The following is an 8,883-nucleotide window of genomic DNA, read 5'->3' as shown; positions in this document are numbered from 1 at the left end:
CTCAACCCTGGCTGTGCACTAGGGTCACCGGAGGAGCACTTAAGAAATCCTAACGCACAGACCCCATTCCCAGAGATCTGATTCAACTGGATTTCAGGAACTGTTGTTTCCCCCCGAAAGCCCTCCAGTGATTCTAATGTGCAGCCAAAGTTGAGAACCATTGGTTCAGGTGGTTCCCAAGGTCTGACTCTATGGTTTATTAGGTCTTCCTTAAAAATTCCTGGTTCCTTAGCAAACACCTCCAGGAAGCCATTGATTTGCAGAATGTAGGCCCCAAAGTTCCTCTACTCAGAGTTCCTCCTGAACAAAACCTCCTGGATTGGAGTGGGAAGAGACCTCAGAACTCATCTGGCCCAAATCAGTTTTAGAGATGGCAAACTAAGGAGTCCTCTTCTCCACACGAGAACTTCCAGCCCACGTGGAAAGTTCTTTGTTCATGGAAACATCGACAATGTGGGAAACTACTCTTATTACAGGGGTAATAATTGAGGGTTGAGAGCAAGATTGGAGCACTGGAGTTAGAGCTACCCTCTGTCTTCCCAATCAGATCCCAAGCCCCTTAAGAGCAGGGACCAGGTCTCCCCAACTTTTTTGTATCCTCCTCTCTTAACAATCAGTGGCTTTGTGGATGGATGGATGGGATGAGTGGGTGGGCACCCACTGCTAGATTTGTCTCCAGGTCACCCAGGCTACCATCACCACTGTCACTGCTGTGAATATTGGAGGGGAAGAAGCTGAGGGAGGCACTGATAGAACCTAGTATCCTTGGGGATCAGGGGAGGGCCATTAATAAGGAGTAAGTACCCAAAGCTAGTCTTCACAGACTTGCTGTGAATTGTGGGCAAGGCCAGATTACATGCCCATTATTCTTCACTGTGAATTCATATCCCCTAACATCTATCACCAGAGAAGGCAATGGCAACCCACTCCAGTACTCTTGCCTGGAAAATCCCATGGACGGAGGAGCCTGGTAGGCTGCAGTCCATGGGGTCGCTAAGAGTCGGGCACGACTGAGCGACTTCACTTTCACTTTTCACTTTCATGCATTGGACAAGGAAATGGCAACCCACTCCAGTATTCTTGCCTGGAGAATCCCAGGGACGGGGGAGCCTGGTGGGCTGTTGTCTATGGGGTTACACAGAGTTGGACACGACTGAAGCAACTTAGCAGCAGTAGCAGCAACATCTATCACAGTGTAATCAGGAAGCTCTGTCCTCAAAAAGTCTTGTCCTCAAAAGGCCAATTTTGCCAAAGGAAGAATGTGGGTCTAAGGCATGTGGGAGGGTGGGAGGAAGAGGGGCCCCATGCTGGGTGACAACGGGAATTAGTGCTCTGGACTGGGTCTGTATAACTCTCACCAAAGATAAAGACCCTGCTCTCAAGAAACTTACAGTCGAGGAGCAGAAGCTGTCAGGAGACAAGCAAAGTGGGCCACAGAGGAGGAAATGCCCAGAGGGGCTGAATGTTGACATAGAGGAGGTGACATTGAGGCTCAGTGGGGGTTCTCTGGCATGGTCCAAGGAATCTGAAATCTTTTTAAGCTTCCGTTGGCAGATTCTGTTGTGCAGATGGGTTTAAGGCTCGGCTAGTGGATGGCCTGTGCAGGAGAGAAAGGCGGGTCAAGGGCACACTGCTGCTGCTGCTGCTGCTGCTGCTAAGTCGCTTTAGTCGCGACCGACTCTGTGCAACCCCATAGACAGCAGCCCACCAGGCTTCCCCGTTCCTGGGATTCTCCAGGCAAGAACACTGGAGTGGGTTGGCCATTTCCTTCTCCAATGCATGAAAGTGAAAAGTGAAAGTGAAGTCGCTCAATCGTGTCTGACTCTAGCAACCCCATGGACTTCAGCCTACCAGGCTCCTCCGTCCATGGGATTTCCTAGGCAAAAGTACTGGAGTGGGGTGCCATTGCCTTCTCCGTAAGGGCACACAGCAACAGTCAAATGTGTCAGAAACACTCCTCTGTGGGGAAAGGAGGCGATTTGACTAGGGTGAGAGAATGGACTCGAAATGCCTTTTTGTTAGAATTCGTTTAAAATAACTCCCGCAGGAAGCAATAATCCATCGCAGTCCTCCGCACACGGTGCTGATTTGCCCAAGTTTCGGGGAGATCTGGTGCCGATTACCAGGTTTCGGTGCATTAAGTAATGCAACAATAAAATTTGGGTCATTGCAGCACAAAGTCCCCTTTATTTTGACAAGTGTAGTTTTTACTCTGAAGTGTTATCATAAATAATTAAATTAAACCAGCAAATGGCTTGTAGTATGCTTTGCTGCAGTAACAAAGTCTCTGTAACCCCAGACACTAAGTTGCTCTGCTGGGGGATTCTTGGCACAGAACCACTGGGGAATTTTTGGGCACTCAAGAGTGTCTGAACTAGTCAAGGGAGAGGGTAGAGAAGGTTCATCTCGCCCTGCTCCTGTCCCCTTCCCATTGGGATGTCCCCTCCACATGGCTGTGCCCATCCTGTCATCTGACCTGTGGTCTCTTAAATCTGAAGGGATTGCTCCCCAGCCCTGGGCTGGCCTGGGCTGGAGGGGTCAGGGGTCCAGTGCACACACTGGGTGTCATTTTATTTTTTTCTCATATAATATCTGACAGGCACCACGAAAGTGCTTTGGATCTTAGGGTTGAAGGGCTTGTAGGGACTCTCCAGGCCATATGGCTCCCCACCCCCACTTGCTGCTCTCATTATCTTATAAACAGGGAAACAGAGGCCCAGGGAAGTGAATGACTTGCCCTGGTTCTTGTTAACTGATGAACAGGGATATGCAATTTGCACAGTGTGAGTGGAGAAGACTCAGAGACCCAAAGGCAGGACATGCTGGGGGACAGGGCTGTAGGACAGAGAAGAAGTCAGGGGGAGGGTGGAGAGAAGGGGTCACAAGGAGAGAGGCAAGAATGAGGTTTGTTGGCGGGTGGGGAGCTTTGAACCAGGCTCTCAGGGGACATCCAAGAGAAGACCTGAGGAATAATCATCAGAGTCCTCAAGCATCCAAACCGCTGCCCACTGCTTCTAGACAGTTCTTAAAACAAGCAAGAGAGAAGCAGGGAGATCTCTCCAGTGGAGAGGGAAAAGCAGGGTGCTGGAGAGAATCCCCAGAGGCAGAATGTGCTGGTTAGAAGCAGGGAGGAGTGTTCAGATCTTCCTCAAAATGACTGGACAGCTTTTTCCTCCTCTCCCATCACCCTTCTCCCCTCCCATCCTCTCCCAGCATCTGGCCTGCTGGACATTGAAGTACCAGCTTCCTGCCTCTTCCTGGGGCCCTCAGCTAAGGTGGCAGCTGGTAACTGGGTTGAAGATGGGTACATTTCCATCATCCCCTCTTTGGGAGGTATTCCAGGACTGTGGGTCTCCATGAAGGGACAACTCCATTCTTAGAGCCAGAATTCCCAGCAGGAGTTCCAGAACCCCAGCTCCCTCAGAGTCCCAGGCCACACTCCCAGGAACGCCCAGGGTCTTCAGGCTGAGCCAGCCCTCGGGAGAGCATCCTTGGTGGAGGAGCCCATCAGAACAAGGTGCCTGACGGTCCACACGGCCCTTCTGCCCGCCCCCCCCCCACCCCCGACTGGCTGTTTTTCATAGCACCTTCAGTGGGAAGGAAAGCATGTTGTTCTAACTCCACGGAACTCTGAGCTGTGTAAACAACAGACATGGAGCTTGGAACAAAAATCACCTACAGGGCAGAGAGAGCTGCACCAGAAATTCCAAAGAGAAGGCGGCTGAGACTCCAGCGTTCCAAGGTGATGTGGAACAGTGCACACTCAGATCCTGGTGAGGTGTCAGGTGGCATAGGGTTTTGGCCCGGGGCTGTTGGTCTTCCGTTGGACGGTAGTGGAGGGCTGGCTGGTGGCCCCTTCTCTCTCTCTGCCACCCAATGCCTCCTTCACAGGGAGTGTTCATGAGGGAGGGGGAGCCCAGCTGCCCCGGAAAACCTGACTGAGGAGGGCTGTGCCGAGAAGCCACCTACTAGTCTCTCTACCTCCCAAGGCCTATGGGTTCAAGGCCACCCCTTGGGCAGTTGTGGCAGGGCAGGGGTGAGAGGAAGAGGGGATCCATCTCAGGTGGGATCTGAGACTGGTCTCAGAAACCCATGTCTGAACTGGGTCCTCGGGGCACGCCTTCTAACCTGCCCTGCCCTCCCTGCTGGCCTCCCCAGCCTCTGAGCCCCAAGGCTAACCTGGGTACCCTCCTCTGGGACTCACTGTCACCTATCACTCTCAAACCTTGTCATCTCTGTCACCTTCCTGCCTCTCTGTAGACCGTGCATGCGTACTAAGTCAGTTGTGTCTGACTCTTTCTGACCCTATGGACTGTAGTCCGTCAGGCTCCTCCGTCCATGGGATTCTCTGGACAAGAACACTGGAATGGGTTGCCGTGCCCTCCTCCAGAGGATCTTCCTGACCCAGGGATCTAACCCATGTCTCTTACGTCTCCTGCATTGACAGGTGGATTCTTTACCACTAGCACCACCTGGTATATACTGTAGGTGCTCAATAATGCTTGTTGAACAGAACAGGGCATCTCTAGACAAGGCCTGATATTGGGGGCCTCTTTAGAGCTGATGGCTTCAGTGGGAGGCCTGGTTGCCTGGCGGCAGCTGCACTTAGCCTTGAGGGACCAGTTGAGGAGGAGGCCCAGGAGGCAGAGACTGTGCACTGCCCTCAGCCCAGCCGCCCGCCGGCCCGTCTGTTCCCTGTCACAGCCGAGCCAGTCTCCTTCTCACTGAGCAGGTCTGGGGCTACCGCATTCCCTCCCTGTCAGGCAGGCACTGAGGGGCTGTGTGTGGCCAGGTTGGGGGGAGGGGACTTTAAACAAACAGCCCTGGCCCCAGCCAGTGCCGAGGCTCACCACCCCCGCCTCCCCACAACCCCCCAGACAGAGGCGGCTCGCTGGACCGTGTGACAAGGAGCCAAGAGCCAGCCGAATTCATTTAGCAAGAAAGGATCTAGTGCTCTGCCTCCTGCACCCCCAGATAGCGCCTGGGTGCCCCTCCTGCTCTCCTGCCACCTTGGGCCTTTCACCCCCTAATCCTCCAAGTGGGGAGCGGTCACGTGGGCCCCCAGCTCTCGACAGGAAGCTGTCGGCACTGCTGGCTCACAGGGCCAGCTCCCTCACCACCGGGAAGGCAAGTCGCTTTCCCCCAGCCCGGCTTGCTGAAACCCAACCCCTCTTTCCAGCTGTAGCACGAAAGAGCCCCAGGCTCGGCCTTCCCCCGGGACCCTGCAGCCTGCAGATCTCACGGTCAGGGAATTTTCCCTGTGCAGTGTTCCAAGCCAGCAGAGCCTCCAGAACAAAGGGCAGGGAGAGAAGCGACCATCCCCCGACCCCCCACCCCACCCCCGCGCTGAGCCCCCACCAATCCGGGAAAGGGGAGACCCAGAAGACAGAGACCATCCTTTCTGGGAAGGCCAGTGCCTTGGGAAGCAATCCCGGGAGGATCCAGGCCCACATGAATGTGGAACAGTCAGTCCCCAATTCTTCCAGCCCTTTCCTCCCAGGGAGGACACTCACCTAGGCTTGCCCCCTGACATCCCAACAGCCATGCATGCTGAGTGTCAGAGTCAGGCCAACTCAGAAAGGCCTCCCATGCTCTGCAGAGAAGGGAACTGTGGCTTGTTATGGGGGAGGCTGAGGTTCCAGAACTTACCACCCCTTTACCTGGGGAGAAGCCTATAAGAAAAAAAAAAAGTGGCTTTTGTTGCTCCTAAGAACTGACTTTCCTTCTAAGGAGCAGGTGTGGCCAATGTTTTGGCCACCTGATACGAAGACTTGACTCTTTGGAAAAGACCAGATGCTGGGAAAGATTGAAGGTAGGAGGAGAAGGGGGCAACAGAGGACGAGATGGTTGGATGACATCACTGACTGTCAAATTCATGGACATGAATTTGAGCAAACTCTGGGAGATAGTGGAGGACAGAGGAACCTGGCTTACTGCAGTCCATGGGATCACAAAGAGTCAGACATAACTTAGGGACTGAGCAACAACAAAAAGACTATTCCTGAAACCTAGCTAATAAACTGTTGTCAAGCAGCAGTTCTGGTAATAGTAGAATAGAACGGAAAGATCCCATAAAGCCAAGAATGGTCTGAACCCCACCTTCACCACTTATGAACCATAGGCTGGTTCAGCTGGAGGGATCCCCTGAGATACATTATAAACAATTCTGAGCCTCCTGTCTCTCACCTATAATATGTGACTATTATTTGCCATGCCCATCTCTATTCATTTAGTGACTATTAAGTACCTGGATACCTACTGTGTGTCAGGCTTTAAGTTAGTTGCTGGAGACTAAAACATAACTGCATCTCCACCTGAAAGGTCACATCCAAAGGTGTGTCTGAAGGTGCTTGGAAAACCGAAATGTTGAAATAAATAGATAAGGACCAGCTGTAATGATCTCATTAACTTCCTGCAAATGGGGCTGCTAAAGTGATTTTTAAAGTTCTTAAAAACAGTTTTAAGTGAGCCAGACCTGTCTCTGTAATCTGGCCTGCACTATTTATTTGCTTAGCAAACCGTTTCTTCATAGATAGTGTAAAAGGAAAGACTTCAGACCCGCCTGAGGCAGAATGTATCCCAAATTTAGAGTTAGTGGGGTTGCTCTGAATTAATTAGGTCTTTCTGTAGCTTAATGTATAAACCTGGGCTCAGGAAATTTGGCCTTTAAAGCAGGTGCCCTTTCAAATGAGGTGGGTTTCATGTGACTATTTTAACTTCAGCTCCATTACCCTTTATGGGCTGCAGGGCTGGTGAGGGGAGCCGGAGGGGAGGGTTCTGGTGTGAGTCTGCTTCCGTGAGTAAGGAGCCAAAGGAACCGTAAAACAGCTTTCTCCCAGCTCGGTAAATTCACACTTTCAGCCCCTAGGCGGGGGATCTCCTCCAGCCGAGGTGAAGGGACGTGCCAAGGCTCCCAGTCCTACTTATGGGGCTGGTTGCCTGCTGGTGTTTCCTTCTTCATCCTCTCACTGGCCCCTCATCATCTTTGGATTTCCAACCCCCTTCCCAACTTTACTAAGGTGTAATTGACAAATAACATTATATAAAGTGTACAGTGTGATGATTTGATAAACATATACATTATGAAATGATTACCACAGCTAATTAACTACAGCTATCACCTCACATAGTTACCTTTTTTTTTGGTGATAGTATTTAAGATTTCTTATCAAATTTCAAGTATATGATACAGTACTATTCACTATAGTCTCTAGGCTATACATTAGGTCCTCAGAACTTTTTCGTCTTATGAAAGTCTGTACCCTTTGACCAGTATCTCCCCTTTTCCTCTCATCTCCCAGCCCTCAGCAACTCCCACTCTATTCTCTATGAGTTTGATTTTTTTTTTAGATTCCACCTGTTTTACCATAAACTATTTCTCTTTCTCTGACTTTTTTCTCTTTGCATAAATGCACTCCAGTTTCATTCATGTTCTTGCAGATGGTTGGATTTCCTTCTTTTTTAAGGCCATTGCATAAATATAAGAATCTTCTTTATCCATTTATTCACCAACAGACACTAGGTTGTTCCCCTATCTTGGCTATTGTGAATAATGCTGCTATGAACCTGGGAGTGCAGCTATTTCTTTGACATAGTGATTTCATTTCCTTTGAATATATACCCAGGGTGAGAATGTTGGATTGAATGATCTAGTTTTAGTTTTTGGAGGCACCTAATACTGTTTTCCATAAGGGCTGTACCAACGTGCATTCCCACCAAGTGTACAAGGGTTCTCTTTTCTCTGCATCCTTGCCAACATTGTTATTTCTTATATTTTTGATAACAGACATCCTAACAGGTGGGCTTCCTAGGTTGTATTAGTGGTAAAGAACCTGCCTGCCAATGCAGGAGACATAAGACACTTGGGTTCGATCCCTGGGTAGGGAAGATCCCCTGGAGGAGGGCACAGCAACCTACTCCCATATTCTTGCCTGGAGAATTGCATGGACATAGGAGCCTGATGGGCTATAGTCCACAGTGTCACAAAGAGTCGGACACCACTGAAGCAACTTAGCACACACCATGCACACATCCTAATGGGTATGGGATATTAGCTCACTAGGGTTGTGATTTGTATTTCCCTTATGATTAATGATGTTGAGTATCCTTGCAAATATCTGTTGGCCATTTGTGAGTTTTCAGAAAAATCTCTATTCAGGTCCTTTGCCCATTTTTAATAGAGTTATTATTTGCTATTGAGTTGTAAGAGTTCCTATGTCTTGGATATTAACTCATTTTTTGATATGTGGTTTGCAAATATTCTCTCAGATTCCATATGTTGCCTTTTCATTTTGTTCGTTTCTTCTTTTTTTTTTTTTTAATAATTATATTTCTTTTTGGCTGAGTGGGGTCTCTGTTGCTGCTTGGGCTTGTCTTTAGCTTTGGTGAGTGGGGTCTGCTCTCTAGTTGAATGCAGGCTTCTCACTGCAGTGGCTTCTCTTTTTGTAGAGCGTGGGCTCTGGGGCATGTGGGCTTCAGTAGTTGGCAGCTCCCAGGATCTAGAGCATAGATTCAGTAGCTGTGGTGCATGGGCTTAGTTGCTTCACAGCACACGGGATCTTCCTGCATCAGGGATTGAACCCATGTCTCCTGAATTGGCAGGTGGATTTTTTACTGCTCAGCCACTGGGGAAGCCCTGTTCATTGTTTCTTCTGCTATGCAGAAACTTTATACTTTGTTGTAGTCCCACTTGTTTATTTTCGCTTTTGTTGCCTGTCCTTTTGGAGTCAAATCCAAAAGATAATTGCCGAGAAACAATATCAAGAAGCCTTTCCTATACATTTTCTTCTAGGAGGTTTAAGGACTCAGGTCTTATGTTTAAGCCTTTAATCCGTTCTGAGTTGACGTCTGTGTATGGGATAAGATCGGGGTCCAGCTTCATTC

The sequence above is a fragment of the Bos mutus genome, chromosome 1 (genome assembly GCF_027580195.1).
Source record: "Bos mutus isolate GX-2022 chromosome 1, NWIPB_WYAK_1.1, whole genome shotgun sequence".
Classification (NCBI taxonomy): Eukaryota; Metazoa; Chordata; class Mammalia; order Artiodactyla; family Bovidae; genus Bos; species Bos mutus.
This window is presented reverse-complemented; position numbering follows the sequence as displayed.